The 18,328-nt window shown below is 53.3% G+C and overlaps 1 protein-coding gene across 1 annotated transcript in view; it reads left to right on the forward strand.

The window, feature by feature from the left end:
• Positions 1 to 332, forward strand: part of LOC141730023 (serine/threonine-protein kinase pim-1-like) — a 354,289-nt gene extending 353,957 nt beyond the window's left edge. Inside the window, exon 7 of the mRNA XM_074546662.1 lies at positions 165 to 332. The gene's annotated coding sequence lies outside the window, so the exon portion shown is untranslated. The remainder of the gene's footprint in view (positions 1 to 164) is intronic.
• Positions 333 to 18,328: the final 17,996 nt, after the last annotated feature.

Below are 18,328 nucleotides of genomic sequence, written 5' to 3' on the forward strand. Positions count from 1 at the left end.
AGTGTCACTGGACCGGGGTCATGGGATGGGAACACGCAGCCCTTGTGCTGGAGCTGAGCTGCTCTGCCCAGCACTGGTGGCCGCCACCCCAGCTGGTTTTGCTTGTCCTGGTTCCCTGACAGCTGGGGCCTGGGCAGAGCCCTGAGAGCCTGGTCTGCCCGCAGGGAAGGAGAAGGAGCCCCTGGAGAAGCTGTACCGGGTGGGGATGATGATGCTGCTGCTGCTGCTGGAGACAGCGAGGGTGACATCAAGGATGACAAGCTCTTCCTCAGCCTGGCCACTGGAGGCTGAAGGTGATGCACTTTGATTCTGGCACCTTCTTCAAAGCCAAACTCCACGGGGAATTTGCAGATGAGTCCCCATCTGGGGAAATTCTGCCAGATTTGGGCATGACCCAGCATGGCGGGGAACCAAAGGCTCCCCCTTTGCTGGGGCAGATGCAACTCATTCTTCAGTCGCTGCCCAGCTGCTTTTGGCAGGGCTGGGAGGATGGGCTGGGGCGGGTACGAAATGGGAGTGGGCTCCTGGCTCTGCCAACAGCCCCCAGCACCCACCGTGCCCCAGGCTGGGGCTGGGGCTGGGGCAGCCAGCCCGACACAAACAAAGCCCCGTGGTGGGAGCAGAGGTGGGACTCCAGAACCTGTGCACAGCTGCTTTGCTGTGCAGGCAAGGAAGGGCTTGGGCTGTTCCACTGCCCTTGTTTGCTTTGGGGTCACCGTGATTTTGGGGGACAGTGCAGGGGGGAAGAGAGAAAGTGTGGGCTTCCCTCACCCATGGCTGGGTTTTTCCCTAGCATGTAGGGGTGGGGCCTTCCTCAAGGCCCTGACAGAGATAAGAGATTTTACTGTTCTTCTTGTTTTCCCTTTTTGTCTCTAAACTCTTGTCAATAATGTGTTGTTTGTTATTCCAGAGGAAGCATTCGAGGTGGTCCAGTGTGGACGGGGAAGTGCTTGGGAGCAGCTGTGGCGTGGATGGGCCGTGCCCTTGGAGAAGGCTGAGGCCATGGTTTGGGAGCAGCTTTTCTTCCAGCCGTGGCTGGTGTGAGGTGGGTCCCTGTGTGCTTGGCAGGGTGGGATCAGAGATTTTGGGAGCTGGCAGCGAGCACAGGAGCATCCTGCACTGGGCAGCTGCTGAGGGCTGGATGTGCCGTGGCAGGCTGCAGGCTGGGCACGTGTCCTGCCCTCCTGCTCTGTGTCAAAGGCAGCAGGGATGGGCAGCTCTGGGCACAGCTCTGGGCACAGCCAGCATGGCCTGGGCACCGCAGGCCTTGGCACAAGGGCACAGGAGCCCTCAGCTGACGGGCGGTTTCTGCTTTCTCTCCTTGCAGCCGGGCTCTGCGGGTGCTGAGGCTGCTCTGGGCTCTGCCAGGGCTCTGCTGGGCTCAGCCCAGGGCCCAGCTGGGCTGGCTCTGCCCTCACATTGCTCTGACAGCTCTGCTTCAGACGAGCCCGTTGTGAGCACAGCGCCTGAGCTTTCTGCTTTGGCAGGTGAGTGAGACTCTGCTGCAGGCCCAGAGATTGCAGCTGGGGACACACATCCAATTGGCAAGGACCCAAACTGTCCACAGTCCTGTCTGAACACCTGGATCTGTACAGGGTGTTTTCTTCTTGAGTGGCTGGAATTGTGCAATTGCACTTTCTTCCTCCTCTAGCAGTGCCACGAGTGGGCCTAAGCTGGCGAGTGGGCTGTGCTCCTGAGGCAGTGCAGTCTGGAGCTGGTGGATGGAGAATTGCCCTTCTGCACTGCCAAACCAGTGCAAAAAGCTGTAAGAGGGACTTTGTGACTCTAAGAAATCCCTGTAAGTTTCAATGGGAATGTGCAGCTCATTCGCAGGATGAGAAGAAAGGTCATCTTCTAAAGGATTTGGGCTTTGACAGAGTTTCCATTCCCAGTCCTGCTTGGAGCTGGAAGGGCACTAAGCAATTTCCTCTTGCTTTGACTACAATTTCAAATACCAATGTTGGAAACAAAGCCCAAAATCTTTTAAGAGGCTTTTGAGGTCACAAAGATGGATCCATGCCATCAGCACAGTGATTTATTTACAGTGTAAATAACTGAGTTCTCTTTTGAAAAAGATCATTTACCTCTTAATGCAAAAATGTAAATTTGCCTTTATGTTTTGTTTTTTTCATTAACTGTATGTTATGTTTTTTCTCTAACACTTGGATTTTACTCCTATCTTTTACAATTTACCTATTTTTCCCTTTTTCCTTTTTTTTCCTTTCAATAGAAAACATGTCCTATCAAAGCAATGTCCTTTGCTCCTGGTTCCCGTGTGGAGCAGCTCCCTTCCTGCAGGCTGAGCTGCTCAGGCAGGGCCTGGCACCTCCTGGCCCTGCAGAGCTGAGGCTTTTCCCCGTTGCTGGGCACAGACTGATGGAGCAGCACTGCTGAACACGGGCACACAGAGGGACCAGCAGCAGCTGCCTTTGGCCACCTGAGGCTCCAAGGCCCAAACTCTGAGCAGCCAGGGCTGGAAGAGACTGGCAGGCTCTGATCCCTGACTCTGGGCCAGGGCTGCACAAATGACCCCCCAGCAGCAGCAGCAGCAGCAGCAGCAGCCGCAGCAGCAGCAGATGGAGCTGATTTTGAGCACAGCCCCTGCCCCTCTTCCCTCCCGTGTGCAGCGGTGTCACAGCAGCCTGAGGCACCTGGGAGCCCCCAGTGCCAGCAGGGACTGGAGATGGCAGCCCTGGGCTCCTGGAGGCTGTGCAAGGAGCAGAGCTGGGCACTCCCTGTCCATGGGGAGCTTCCAGATGGAAAAGGCTGCTGTGCCCAGGCAGCTCCAAGGGCACAGAAAGGAGGCTCTGGAGCACTGGATCTGTGCCAGTGCCACAGTCCTGGGCAGCAGCAACCAGTGAGCCCTGGGGGAACAGAGGGCACAGCAAGAGGGACAGCACTAGGCAAGGGCAGAGACTGGGAAGAGCCAGGCCTGGGAGCAGGAACAGCTGCTCCATTGCACTCTTGGAGAAAGCTCTTGGTTGGTTCAAAGCGCTGAAAGGCGTGAAGGGCAGAGAGGAGGCCACAGCAAACAATGCTCCTGCTTGCACAGCCTCCCCTCTCCGTGTCCCAGAAGGAATTGCATGGACTGTGTTCTTCTCTCCGAGTCGTTTTGTTCAGCATGAGCAGTTCAGCACCAGGAGCTGGAGGAGCTGAAGCCTCAGGCCACAGGAGCTGGGCAAGAGGGAACTTTTGGAGCAAAGGAATGCTGCTAAAATAGACCCAGCTGAATGCAGTGGATAGAATCATGGAATCACAGAATCCTTTCTGTTGGAAATGCCCTCTGAGTTCACCCAGTGCAGCTGCTCACCCAGCAGTGCCAAGCCCAGCACTAAACCACATCCCTGAAGTGCCAAGGCCTGGACACCAGCCCTGAGTGAGGCCTGGACAGCAGGCCCTGAGCCAAAGGTGGCCTCTGGATGAACCTTCCCAGCAAAGGTTATCTTTGTATCTGCTCCCTGATGAAATATGCATGGTCATTAGCACTGTGATAGATGTAGCCACTCATTAGTGAAACATGTGTTGACCTTTGTGTATTTAGAAGCCAGACAAGGCCATGAAATCTGACATCTGGCCTTGTTTGGGGCTGTATGGTCAAAGTCACCTCCCTTGGTTCCTCCTTGAGCCCTGGCCAGGCTTTGGGAGGGACGCAAGAGGAGGATGAAAGCAGATGTGGCCACACTAGCAGTGCTGTCAGTTTGTTCATTCAGCACTGTCAGAGCTGGGCCCTCTCCCAGCGGGGTTGGAGCCTCACCTGGGGCTGGAGGCACCTGCAGGAATTGCCAGTGCCCAGGAGTGGCTCTGCAGCCCTTGGCTGTGACAGCTTCCCCAGCTGCTCTGTGGGTCTGGGGGATGGTAAAGGCTGAGGGTAAATGCTGCTGGATCTTTGTTAATCACTGCTGCAATCTTTGGTGGGGATGGTTGGGTGCATTGCTGAGCTGCTCCTTTTGTGATTCTTTGCTGCTCTGAACTGCAGGAAATTACACTGATTCCTTCAGCTGGAGTTTGAAGGAATTTGGTACTGACCCTGCCCACTGGTTAAACAAAACTGGCACAGTCTGGCCAGATGACAACAAAATGTCACTTGTTCAATGCAAATGTGAGGAATCAGTCCCAACAGAAATTCCCAGCTGGGAAGCCCTTCCCTGGAGTTCCCTGGCTCTGGAGTGGGCTGAGGTTGGAGCCCTGTGTGAGCAGTGGGGCAGTCCGGTAAAAGAAGCTGCACCCCTGGATGGCTTCAAATGCATCCAAAAATTGCACGTGGAAAAGGAAAAGACCTTGTGGGTTTGGGCAGACAAAGATGAATTTGTTGAGAGTACATAGGAAACAGCACCTTCAGAAGGAACAATTATTGTTGGAATGCTCCCACATTGAGCAACAGAAGAAGGTTTTAATCTTGACCTGATATGCATTTGTACAAGTGAAATATTGATATAATAAATATCTATATACATATTTATAGTATAATAAGACATACATATAATATATCTATATATACATATATATATAATTCATATATATGTTAATATATTCACATATATAAGTGGGTATATATGTGTATACACATATGTGTAAAACAATATGTATATATTGTTTATATTGTTTAACACATCCTGCCAGACCAGATCTCCCTGTTTGCCCCAAGGGCCCCTTTGGGAAATGCTCTGATCCACGGGGCTCCATGTGAAGGCTGCTGTGACACTGAGGGACTTGCACAGGAATTCCATCCAGGAGCCTGGGTGCCCCTCAGGGACTGGGACCCGGCCCCTTCCAGCCAGAGGGGAAAGGGCCCCCCAAGCCTTGTTAGCAACAGACAGCATGGTAAAGCTGAACAGCAAAGGGCCTGGGGGCATTATTCTGGAATTAAAAAGGTGCTAGCTCCATGGACAACAGAATTCTTGTTCCTAATTTGAATGAGATTGAGAAAAAAGAATGAAGAATGGTGTCACTAAAGTACTGCTGGTGTCTGTAAGGTGTACCTTGATAGTCAGCCAGAATCTTTGTCTGCCACAAACACCTCTAGTGTTTCACCAAGGGATTGGTCATCAAAATGTAATGATGGGTTATGATGAATTGCTGATCTTCCTTTGTAATTCTTTGCTAATGATGATGTGCTTTGCTGAGATTATCCTTTTGTAATTCTTGGCAGGTGTGCATGATATAAATGACACAATTCCTTAAGTTGGTGTCTGTGTCTTTGGCAGTGACCCTGCCCACTGGTGAAACAGGGCCCCCTCTTGCCTAAGTGTTCCCTGGGAAGGCAAAAGCCCTCCCTCCACAATTCCCCCCTTCCTCCCTGTTCCCCCCATCACACCCTGAGCATGATGTGCTCTGGTCTGGGCTATGACTGGGGTCAGTTGGGGTCCCCTGTCCTGGCTGTGTCCCCTGCCCAGCTCCCCCGCAGCCCCAGCCCCTCCCCAGCGTGGCTGACGAGGGGCAGGACAGGCCTTGGCTGTGCTGCAGCTCAGCAAGAACAAAACCATCTCTGCGTGCTCAGCCCTGTGCTCAGCACCCGGCCCAGCAGTGTCTCAGTGCCAGGGGCTGTGCCCTCAGTCCCTGCCAGGGGTTTCCATGGCAACTGCCAGGCCAGGTGACCCAGGTGTACCCCCCAGTGCCAGTTGCCATGGAAACAGTGCCCAGCCCTGCCCCTTTCTGTCTGGCTGACCTGGCCTTTGGCCCTGGCAGTGCCGTTGGCTGCTGGTTCCTGGTGCCTGAGCGGCCAGCGTGGCACAGGGCAGGTGGCCATGGCACAGCCCCCAGCAAGGGATCCCCTCTGGCTCTGGGCACTGACACCAGCCCTGAGCAAGGGGCCAGGGCAGCTTTCCATGGCCACCAACCATCACAATGGGGCCGGGCATTGGTTGCCATGGCACCAAACCAAGGAATGGGTCCTCCATGGCCGTTGCCATGGCACCTGGTGGCTCCAATGAGTGTCACTGCAATTGTACCTGGAACAGCCCTGGCACTACTTTGTCCCAGGGTTGCCATGGAGCTGAGGACAGCAGCAGTTGGTGCTCTGCAAGGGCCCTGGGGCAGACAGGAAGGAACAGCAGAGCAGGGGCTGATCCATCCCCAGTGCGCTGCACAGCCCAGGGCAGCGTCCCAGAGTGTCCTCATGGAGCTGCCAACAACATCCCCCCTCTGCAGCCCTGGCCTCTCCCCCAGCTCACACAGGTGCCCCATCCTTGCAGGCACAGACATGGCAGCGCTGGCTCAGCAGCCCCTGTTTGCATTGCACACAGCAGGGGGAGAACCCCCATGCTGTTGGTGTGGGGACATGAACCTGAGGGAGCACAAATGCCATCAGCCCTGGGGCCAGCAGGGGCTGGGGGATGGCAGGGAAACCACCCAGGTTTGTCCTGGCCTCTGCACTCAGCCAGAAAGTTTGTTCCCATCAGCTGGAAGTGCCCTGTGAGTGCCATCCTGTGGGTACCCTGTGATGGCACTCAAGGTGATCTGTTCCATAACCTTGCTGGGCACCCAGGTCAGGCTGACAGGCCTGGAGGTCTCCAGATCCTCCTTCCAGCCCTTCTTGGGGATGGGCTCACACTGGCACCTCCAGTCCTCTGGAAGCTCCCTGCTGAGCCAGCACTGATGGTAAATGATGGAGCGCAGCCTGGGGAGCTCATCTACAGCTCCCTCATTGGCCTAGGATGGATCCTGTCTGATCCCATTCACCTGTGAGCATCTGAGTGGCTCACCAGGTCACCCACTGCTTCCTCCTGGATTCCAGGGACTGTTCTGCTCCCTGTGCCCATCTACCAGCTCAGGAGAACACTTGTCCTGAGGATATCCTCTCCTAATATTGAAAATTGAAACAAACTAGGGGTAAAGTAGCTCAGCCTTTTCCTTATCTTTTGTTACTATATTCTCCATTGCATCCAATAAAGAGTAGAGGTTCTCCTACTCCTCCTTTTTGCTATTATTTTTTCTATAAAAACATTTTCATTCTTTTTGCAGAACCCTCCAGGTTAAGTTTTAATAGCGTTTTCAACTCTCAGCTTCTCTTTCTGTATGACCCAGCAACATCCTTAAAGACTTCCTGAGTTGCTGGTCCTTTTTCCATCCCTGAGTCTCCAGAAAAGCTCCATGGGCAGCCAGGCCAGTCATTTTACTCACTAGCTCATCTTTTGCCGCACTGGGACAGGCTGCTTCTTCCCCCTTATGATTATTTTCTTGAAATGTGTCCGTCCTTCCAGGACCCCTTTGTTTTTAAGGGCTGTTTCCCCTAAAGCAATCAGTACCTGATTAGGTATTCCCCAAATCTGCAGCCTAACCAGGCCAAAGTCTGCCCTTCCTATTTCCAGGGCAGAAGCTTTGTTGCTGCCCCTCCCTCTTTCACAGAACATTGAAAACTTCATTATTTCATGGTCACTGTGCCCCAGGCAGCCTCTGAGCCCCACATCTGCCCCCAGCCCTTCTCTGTTTGTGAACAGCAGCAGACAGAGCTTTCCTTGGCAGTGGGAGTGTTACCAAAAATTTAGTCAAACAGAAAACTCCTTAACCCCAATGTAGCATTAAGAAGCAGCATTCTTTATTCAGCTGGATGCATGGGGGAGAGCTCCTCCCAAAGCTGTGCATGCTGAGTACAGGAAAGTTTCTGTTTATATTCTGTATTTTGCATACATATTCATTGATTGTCCTGGACTAAAAATACATATGATAATCATTTCCCCAAAATCATTAATATATTTCCCCTCTCCTTTACCCATGCATTCTCCTGTCCTGGGGGTCTCCTTGTGGTCCCTGGTGCTCGTGGACCCCAATGTTCCCGTGGGCCTGGCTGAGCTGGCAGGACACTGAGGCTGCTGAACTTCCAGTTCCCTTCTCACACAATGGGCACTGTGTGGTTTCCACAGGCCTGGGGTTTCGAAGTGAAGGGAGACGACCATCCGATTGATGAGCATCGACTCCAATTTATTGATCAACCGGGCACCTTTTATAACAGTGTTAATTCACTTCATGCATATTGCAAAATCTGAGCTCCCGATAGGCTGTAGAGAAAACTTCAGCTCCTCCTTCTGTTTACAATAGCTGAAGTTTGTTTATTGAAACCAAGATCAGTGTTCTCACCATGATATGAAAAGTTCTCAAAACCTTTATATCTGTTCCCACAGCAGCCAAGGACAGAATATTGCCTGTTTTTGAGGAAACGGTCTGAGAAACTTGTTCTTTATATAAAAGGTGGCTGAGAACCTTTATTTACAGAATCAAGCCTGGGAAGTGCTGCTTTACAGCTGCCTTTTATTTTTCCCTTACCTGAGTACCTTCATGGCCACTTTCTTTAAGCTATGCTTGAACCAGGCTTGAACCAGGCTCTCCACACTGGGGTTGTGGAGAACAAGCTCCACGTGTGAGCTCACCTGGTGAAGACAATTTATCATCTGGTACCATGTGGTCACAGAGTGGGCTATGACATCACAGAGACCAGGACCCCGGCCCCCCGTCCCCGTGTCAGGATCTGGGGTCGATCTCGTGGAACATCCTCTGGGGGAGGCTGTAGGGCCCCAGGGGCGGGGGGACCCGGGGGGACAGGGGACCCCGCTGTGCACGAGCAGGGTTGGACTGCTCTGGGGGGAGCTGTGAGGGGGGCCGGGGCAGAGTGACCTCCCCAGAGACCTCACACAACCCCTGTGATGTCACACTGCCCCTGTGATGTCACACAGCCCCTGTGATGTCACCCAGCCCCAGTGATATCACACTGCCCCTGTGATGTCCCAGAGCCAACTCTGAGACGCCACGCTGTGATGTGATACAGCTGCTCTGTGATGTCACTGAAGTCTCTGTGATGTCGGAAAATCACTCTATGATTTCACAATCTCTACTGTGATGTCATGATGTCACAGCCTGCTCTATGATGTTACACAGCCACCCAGTGTTTTCACAGCCCACTCCCTGATGTCACAGAGCCACCTTCTATGATGGCAGGATCTGCTCTATGGCCTCACACCCTACTCTATGATGTCACAGCCAGCTCTGTGATGCAACAACCCCCTCAGTGATGTCACAAAACCCTCTCTGTGATGTCATACTGACACTCTGTAAGGTCACAGCACATACTTTGACCACACTGCCAGCTCTATGATGTCATGCAGCCATGCCATGATCTCACAGCCTGGTCTGTGATGTCACACAGTTCCCTCTATGACGCTGAAGCTGCTCAGTGACCTCACACAACAAACTGTGATGTCACAGCCCAATCTGTGACCTCACACAGCCCCCTCAGGGCTGTCCCACAGCCCCTTGCTGACATCCCAGCTGCTCTGTGCCTCTATGACACAGCCACAGAGGTGCTGCTTGTGACACAGCCCCTACTGGGACATGCCACAGCCCCTGCCAGTTGCGGAGCCCCTGTGAGCTCTGTCTGTGCCCTGCTGGTGTCCCTGAGGGGCCCTGGCAGTGCCCCTGCCCTGCTGGGCTGTGCACAGGAGCTGTTCCTGGCCAGAGCTGTCTCTCTGCAGCGCTGCCCTTGCCAGGAGCTGCCTGTGGGCCAGAAGCCCGGCCCAGCTCAGCAGCACAGACACAGCACAGGGACTTTAATCACCCTCTGGGGCTTTGCTGCTCTTTGCATCAGACTCAGTCCCTCACAGTGTGCTCAAAAACTTCTCAAAAACTCAAAAATAAATTGAAACACAGAAGTTTTCTTGAAGGGTTAATGGGTCCCATTGAAGGACAGGACCGAGAAAGTGTCTGCAGGTTCCAGGTAGAGCAGAACACTGGTGGCAGTGATGACAGGTGGAGACAAGCGAGGGAAAGGTGTCTCTGGTGCTGAGCAAACCTGCGCCTCTGTCTCTGCAGGCTGTCGGCATCCCCCGGCTGCCCCACCTGGCTGGGCCCTTCCTTTGCTGACAGCTCTGCCTCCTGCCTGCCTCTGCCTGCCCACACAGAGCCTTGGGCTGCTCCAGGCTCCTGCTGGGGACGTGCTGCACCACAGCCCTGCCCTGCCAGGGAAATTCCTTCCTGCTGGTGTTGAGTGTGGGCCTCTCCAGCTGCCCTTGCTGCCATTATTTCCTTCTCATGCTTATATCCTCCAAGAAGGAAAGCTCCAGCCTGACATCACCATTCATTCCCTCCCAGGCTATTCCCTTTCAGTCCTCAGTCTCTACTCCACTGACCACAGAGGCTGCAGACTCTCCCTGCTGGTTTTGTGATGAGGCCTCCAAACCCCATCTTGGGAGATTTTTGAGTCCTCTCCAAGGTCTGTGAAAAGGGAAAAATAGCATTCGAAGTTATTTTAAAATAAATCCTACAGTGACAGAAAACAGGTCCGTATCTTTAAACTGAATGGGGACAAATTAACATTTGCTACAAAGAGGAAATATTTTACAATTAAGAAAGTGGATGGAAACTGCAGCTGTTTTTCCAGAGAAGTGGATTCCCCAGCCCTGGAATTGTCCAAGAGCAGGAGATTTGTGTAGCCTTGCCCATTGAAACCCTCTCATCCGCAGTGACAGAATTCCTGTAGTGTGGGTTCTCTGATGTGCTGGGTGCCCTCACAACGCTTCTGACCAGAATGTCTGCTGAGGGCAGCCAGGCTGCTCCAGGGGCAATGACCTCACAGCCATCACCATGGCAGCCCTATCCCCTGTGCCTGGCTCTCCCCTTTCCTCTGCCCCTGCCTTGGCTCTGCTGGCATGAAGAGTTTTGTCATTAATATCTTGTCCCTGAGGTGCTGGGGCCAATGGCTTCCCAGTCAGGCTCCTGGAGCAGAAGTGGCTTTTCAGAGCCCAGCCAGGAATGGGCCCTGACACAGCAGCTCTGCAGTGGTGGCCACCAGGCCGGGCTGCCAAGGGAGGCTTCTGGCCACGGCCTGCAAGCAGCTGCTGCTGCCAAGGTGCCTTTGGTGCCTCAGGCTCTCCCTGGCACAGCTCCCAGCACGGCACTCTGCCCTTGTGCCCGAGCCCTTCCCTGTGCTGGGGCTGGTCTGGGGCTTTTTCTGCAGCGGGACCTGTCCTGCTCATGGCACAGGAAAGGCAGTTCCTGCTGGAGCAGGAGGCTCTGCCTGCAATGGGCTCCAACATCTCTGGCAAGGCCCTGCTTGTAAAGCCTCCAGTGGGAAATGAAGGAGGGGAGTCACACTGCTTTAGGGGTGAATAATGCTGAAACCAGCCTGACTCCTCCATCCCAAAGTTCAACAACCTCAGAGGGAGCTGATACTGTGGCAGAGATGGAAAAATCCCCAGAGAAAGAACAACTAAGGGACACCACTGAGAGCTTCTGCAGAGCTGCTGAGCTGGCCCAGCCTGGGCACATCTGACTGACAGGGCAGCACCTCAGATGAGAAAAGTCCCATCCCAAATTTTAATGGCAGCATCTCCTGACATTTCCTTTCTTGAGGGGTGTGGGGATTCCTCCCAGTGGTGGGGACACCCTCAAGGTCACTGCTCCAGGCTGAGCCAAAGGGAATTGCCCATGGTCATTGGTCTGGGGGAGTGACATCAATCTCTGCTTAATTACAGGTTTTGCTTAACACAGTTGCTGTGAAATAATTTCCTAGTGCTCTATATAATATATATTACATCTCTTACATACTGGCATAAATATTTCTGATTAAGGCAATTTTGTCTAATCATTACCGTAATAGAGATTACATATTTATATGAATATATCTGCCCATGACAGGAACCCTTTTAATGTCTGAGACAAGCCGGCTCTTTGGCAGCCTGGGGACTCCTGAGATGTCAACGTGGAGCCCCCGTGAGTGCCTGTGACAGATGGGTGCCTTTTCAGCCCAAGGACCACTGGGATGTCACCATGGAATGGCTGTGACTGCCTCTGACCACAGGGCTCTTTACCATCCCCAGAAAGCCCTGGGAGGTCTCCATGGGGCCCCTGTCTCTGCCTGTGACATTCCAGCTCTGGAACAGCCTGGAGACTTCTGGAAAGTCCCCATGGATTCCCTCTGAGGGCCTGTGACAAATCTGGTCCTTAGCAGGCAGCCATCACCAGCCTCCTGTTGCTGTGGTCAGTTTCCATAGCAACAATCCCCAGGCCCCTGTTGCTATGGTCAATCACTTGGCAGCTCCATGGAGACTCCATGCCAGGGGTGGTTGCCATGGACACCAGCTCAGGCCTGCAGCCAGATCCCGTTGCCATGGCAACCATTGGCAGTCCCATCCCCAGGCTCATGGGATCCCAGAGCCACAGATTTGGCTGTGCTGGGAGGGACCCATCAGGATCCTCCAGTCCAACTGCTGGCCCTGCACAGGACACCCCAACAATGCCAGCCTGGGCCTGGCAGCACTGTCCAAACGCTGCTGCAGCTCAGAGAGCCCTGGAGCTGGGACCCTTCTCTGGGGAGCCTGGGCAGGGCCCCAGCAGCCTCTGGGCAAAAACCTTTTCCTGACATCCAACCTGAGCCTGCCCTGACTCAGCTGCAGCCGTTCCCTCCATTCCTGTCCCTGGGCACCAGAGGGAAGAGGTTCCCACAGCCCCAGCCAGGTACCCACTCCCAAGGCTGTTGCCATGGCCACCAGGGCTGGGACCAGCTGGGATGCTCGGTTTCCAGGGGCCGGGGTGGAGGAATGGGATTCCCCAATTTCCTGTTCCCCCTAAAACCGCACTGCCCTCGCTGCCCGCCTGCCTCCCATGGAAAGCACAAATGGCAAAGGTCCGGTCTGGGATAAGAACAATTTATTAGGAACAGGAATAAGATAAGGGACAAACAGAACTGAAAAAATATTGATAATAGAAAGGATAAATGAAACAGTTCACTGGGAAAACTAAAACATAACTTCCTGGCTCTCCCCAGCAACATATTTCCCCAACCTGGAAAGGACACCCTTCTTCTCAGGGTGAGAGAGAGAGGGTGTCCCTTTTCTGCACCTGGAAATTCTCTGAGGTGGGAGTGAATGTAATGACACAGCCATGGCAAGACCCTCATGTTTTTCAATGCCACATGATAACACTGGTAGGGGCAGGAAAAGGGACAGGTGTCTTCCCAGCATGGATCATGGGGAATATAGATCACCAGGGCTCTTCCCAGTGTGGGTTCTCCCATTGGGGATGAAGCTGGAGTGGTGCATGAAGCTGTTCCTGCATTTGTGGCATTTGCAGGGATCCCTTACTGGTGGTTCCGTTGGTGTCTGGTCAAGTGAGAGCTGGTGGTGAAGCTTTTCCCACACTGGGGACACTCGTAGGGCCTCTCCCCAGTGTGGATGCGCTGGTGCTTGATGAGGTGGGAGTTTTGCTTGAAGCCCTTCCCGCACTCAGGGCAGCTGAAGGGCCTCTCCCCAGTGTGAATCCGCTGGTGGCGGTGGAGATTGGAGCTGGTCTGAAACCTCTTCTGACACTGGGGACACTCATAGGACTTCTCTCCAGTGTGGATGCGTTGGTGACTGATGAGTTCTGACCTGTAGCTGAAGCCCTTCCCACACGCCCCACACTCGTAGGGCCATTCCCCTTTGTGGATCATCTGGTGGCTGATCAGGGTGCTGCTCTGCCTGAAGCTCTTCCCACACTGCAAGCACTTGTAGGGCTTCTCCCCATCATGAAGCTACTCATGGACCACCAGCTCTGAACTCTGGTTGAAGCTCTGCCCACCTTCCTGGCTCAAGGTGGCTTTTTCTTCTTCAGAGCACCCTGGGATGGGTTTGGAGCCCCTCCTCATGGGGGATGTCGGAGGTTTTTCTCCCCTGTTGGATTCCTGGGCGCTAGAATCACTCAAAATGGCCTCTTTCACGAGGTTCTGCCATGCAGATTTTTCCTCCCTGGTCTCCATCCTCAGTTCCTTCCCTGGGGAAGGAAGGAAAAGGAGAGGATGGGATTTGCCTCCATGCCAGAGGGAAGGGGAAGGAGATCCCTCCAGTGCATCCCCGGCAGGATGGGCTTGGCAGCAGGGTTGTCCTGCAGCCGGGGGCTCTGCTGGGCTGGGAGACGGAGCAGGAGAGAGGGGGAAAGGGGCATTGACTTCCTCTTCACCCATCTGGGTGTCCCGGGGCTCCTTCCTCTTCCTCACAGCCTCGTTCTCCGTCCAATCAAGGTCTGCGAATGGGAAATCCTGTTCTGAGAAGAAAACAAAGGGTGTGCACATTGTCTTTTGTACTGGTTTGAAGGCAAACCTGGGGAGGTCTAAACCAGAATCACAATTTAAAAGAAAACTAAGATCAAGGCAATGATACAAAAACACTGCCTTAAACTGACAGAGTCAGGATATAACCTGACACCCTGTTGCTCAGGATGGTGGCAGTAGTCCCAGTAAATGATGGCTGCAGTCCTGTTGGAGTGATGAAGGTGATTCTGTCGAAGCAGTAACCCTGTAGAAGTGTCTGGTCTTCCTGTGGAGGTCCAGTGGTGGTTTTGGAGCTCTTGTCCTCTGGCAATCCAGTAGGCAAACTGCTCCTGGTGTAGCAAAGTGTCAGCTTATATCCAGGTAGGAATGCTTGGATCCTCCCCCTGGGCGGAGCATCCCACAATGGGATGATGGAATTTTATCAGTCCTGCAGTGACACTCAATGGCCCATTCACAGAAGATATCTCCCCTGCAGGGCGTTATCAGGGGTGAGTCATGGAAGAGATAAAGAACACTGCCCCACCTGTTTATAACAGTTGCTGAAGGTGGGGACTGAAAACATGCATTTGGTTACATCTTGCATGGCAGTCTGAAACAGTGGGGTAATCACTGCTCAGGGGGTGAACACCACCCCCCTTACCCAAACTGGCTCAGGTGTAAAACCCCCACCCTGGGAAGGGGCACACACACACGAGACAATGTCACACTTACCCTGCCCTAGGCGAGGGCTCTTTTTCCTGGCAATCCCTTTCTGTCTCCCTTTTTCTATCCCATTTACTGTTCAATAAAATTCATTTTGGGTTTGGTCTCATTATCTCCTTAATTGGGGCAGAGGAATCTCTCTAACACTTTTCTTAACCAGACTCACCAGACTGTAAAATTATTTTGCCACAGTGAGTTTAGGCACTGTTCTCTGACCCCAAGTGCCTTTGACAACAGCATGGTTCCCTCCTCTGAGGAGGTTGTGGTTCTCTCTGGAGGAACTCTTTGAAACTGGGCTGCAGCTTCCTCTGAGTGACTTATGGGAGAACCGATGAAATAAATCGCCTTTTTGGGCCCAGAGTGTAAAGAAAATATTTTGTTGTCCTTCTATTACAGCAACCTGATGAGGTCTTCAGGGTGAGAGAAGTGGATGAGAATCTTGGTTCATGATCAGAAGGCTGGATTTACTGATATATGATATATAATACATTATAACTGTACTAAAAGGAATAAAGAGAAAAGTTGCAGAGGCTTGCTAAGCTAAGAATAGAAAGAAAAGAATGAATAACAAAGTTCTGTGTCCAGCAGAAAGCAAGGACCAACTCTCCCGTGAGTGGTCAGCAAATCCAAACACTCACAGAATACCAGTCACAGATGCTCCTGTTACATTCCACATCAGCAGATAATTATTGTTTGCATTTTTCTTCTGCAGCCCCAGCTTCCCAGAAAGGATAAATCCTAAAAGAGAGGATTTTATGAAAAAATGTCTGTGACATCCTTTCTTGAAATGTTTTTTAAAATCACAGGAGGAAAGGGAGCAAATGATACCAGCGAGACTGACAAGGTTCATTCACACCATGGTGAGGAACACAAGGCTGCTAAAAGTCCTACAAGAAGCTCAGCTCAAGCAGCTAAATTCCCAAATAACTCCTGAATTCCCAGGCTTGAGTGCTTTGTGAAATGTGAGAATCATTTTTCTCTTCATCCCTGTCGCCTTTGTGACAGCTGCAGAGAGTTTACTTTCCTTTTAATGATATCTGTATTGGGCTGAATTTACACTTTTATCAGAATGTGCTAGCAGCTGAGCTGGAGCTGTGCAGGAACCAGTGGAACTTGGAATTGCCACAAAATTGCTTGTACTGTCAGTTTATTAATGTTTGGGATTTGTTTGCATTTTCATCACATCTGACTTGTGGGAAAATCAAATATTCATCAAAGTGATTTATGCAGAGTCAAGTTTGATTTCTGCCAAATTATTTTGTCCAGTGCCTATGGGATGCTCGAGGGGTCTCTGTGCCTCTCACCCTGGGGGATGCTTGGGAGGGGTTTGGGGGTGTTGTCCCTGTCACCCCAGGCCAGTCCCTAGGAGATTGTCCTGGTCCCTGTCACCCCAGGCCATTCCCCAGGGGTTCTCCATCATTTCCACCCCAGGGAATGCCTGGGGGATTTCCCTCCCTCTCACCCCTGTGCCAGGGGGTGCTCGGGGCAGTCTCTGTCCCTCTCAGCCCAGGGGATGCTCGGGGTCTCTGACCCCTCACCCTGGGGGATGCTCCAGGGGGTCTCCATCCCTCTGGCCTCAGGCAATGCCTGTGCAGGGCTGGGGACCAGGGGCTCTGTGTCCCTCTCACTGCTGAGGCTGCTCTGGGCTGGGGGGCTCTCCAACCTTCTCACACCTGGGGAGGCCAGGGGGGTCTCTGTCCCTCTCAGCCCTGCTGTGACCCCACCCAAACATCATCGGGGTCACAGGGACAGAGACAACCACAAACCCCCAGAAGGGCTGAACCTGGGATTTGGTTTGGGGCTGAGGATTTAGGAAGGGGCTGGAATTGGGGCTGGGATTGGAGTTGGGGCTGAGGTTTGGATTAGAGCTGGGACTGGGGTTAAGGCGAGACATGGGATTGGCTTTAGGGCTGGGGTTGGGATTGGGTCTGGGGCTAGACATGTCTGGCACTGGGATGAGATAAAATACAGAACTGTGAGTGTGTCTAAACATGGAGTGAGATTGAGACCAGGATCAGGGTCAAGTTTGGGACTGAGCTCACCCAGACTGGGACAGGGGGGATGTTACGGTGGGAAGGTTTTGGGAAAATCCTTTTTGGGGGAAAAACAAGGTGTGAATGCCTCGGGTTGGGGATTCCTCCCACCCACGTCCATTTCTAGAAGTCACCTGATGTCCAAAAATCAAGAGTGAATCAAAAAAAGCCACCAGGAGTTTCCCATTTCCAGTCTCATCCCTCTTGGGTTATGGTTGGTCCCCCATCTCAGGGCTGGTGGGGATCCTTCCTGGGGTCCTGGGGATCCCTCCTCTCCATGGTCCTGCTTTTGGATTCTGGGAGGTTCTGGGGTCCCAAGGTCCCCCTCCCCAGCCTCCCCTCAATCCAGTCACTTGGGGTTCCCCCTTCTTTCTACCACCCTGTCCTGGTTTAGGGCAAATTTGGTTGAAACCCTCCAAAAGGAGTTTCCTCTAGAATGCCGATTCAGCAGCCCCACCCTCAGCCAGTCCGGGAAAATATTTCCGGGGAGAAAAGTGGAAATAAACTTTATTCTACAGGCAAAGCATTCACCAGCACAAAAATTGAACAATATTAAGCAATGAAACTTTCTGCTGCTCCAAAATAGATGACAAACTCCGAAAGTGCCTCCTTTGGTTGTAGCTCCGGGCACTCAGCGTCTTATCAGTGCCTTATCAGTGACTTATCAGTCTATTATCAGTCTCTTATCAGTCCATCCAGCGCTGGAAATGCCTCAGCCCAGGCCCGTCCCGGTGGGCCTCAGGGAAGAGCTGCTGGTGGTATTGTGGTTGTTCAGTGCAGAGCAGGTTTAAACAGCTCCAAAGAAAAAGAAAAATCAAAGTCCAGGGAACTTCTCTGCCTCAGAGACCTAAAAACTGACTAAAAGCAAAGGAGAGCTCTTTCCTGCTGTCTGTCCATCCAGCAGCTGGAATGTAGAGGAGTGAGTGCAGTTTCTGAAAACAAACTGCAGATTCTTCCTCCTCCGCTTCGCTCTCAGAACCAGCCTTAAAGGTGCAGAACTCATTTCTGGGCTAAACACACCGATGCGGTACGAGCATCATGAAGTCACCCCAGGACACCCCTGTCAGGGTCAGGGGGTCCCGTCCCCGCCTCATCTCCGGGCTGCCGGGGGTCCCCCAGCTCCGGTATCGCCCCTTCCCCTCTCCCCGCCCCGGGGGTCCCCCATTCCACAGCCCCGGCTCTCACAGGGATCCCCAAAACCAATGTCCCGCACCGTCGGTACCGAGCCATCCCCACGTGGACCCCCCGGGACCCTCCCGAGGGGCGATCGCGGCTCCTCTCCCCCCGAAAAAGCTCCTCTTAGGGAACCCGGAGATATCCGGGGCTCGAGTCCGGGATCTGCCGGCTCCGAACACTCTCCAAAAAATCCTCCCGGAGACCGCTGGCTGGAGCCGGAGCGAGCTCGGCCTCCGCCCTCCCCTGCGGCTCGGGGCTGGGGGCGATGCTCCCGGGGCAGGGGGTGCTGCAGGCTCAGCGTGTGGGCGCTGCGAGCGCCGCGATTCTCCCGCTCCTGCTGCTCCTCTCCCTCCTCTTCCTCCCGCATTTCCTCCGCTCCCAGCCCGGGCCCCCCTTTCCCACCGCT

This window comes from Zonotrichia albicollis, chromosome 9 (genome assembly GCF_047830755.1).
Source record: "Zonotrichia albicollis isolate bZonAlb1 chromosome 9, bZonAlb1.hap1, whole genome shotgun sequence".
Taxonomy (NCBI): domain Eukaryota; kingdom Metazoa; phylum Chordata; class Aves; order Passeriformes; family Passerellidae; genus Zonotrichia; species Zonotrichia albicollis.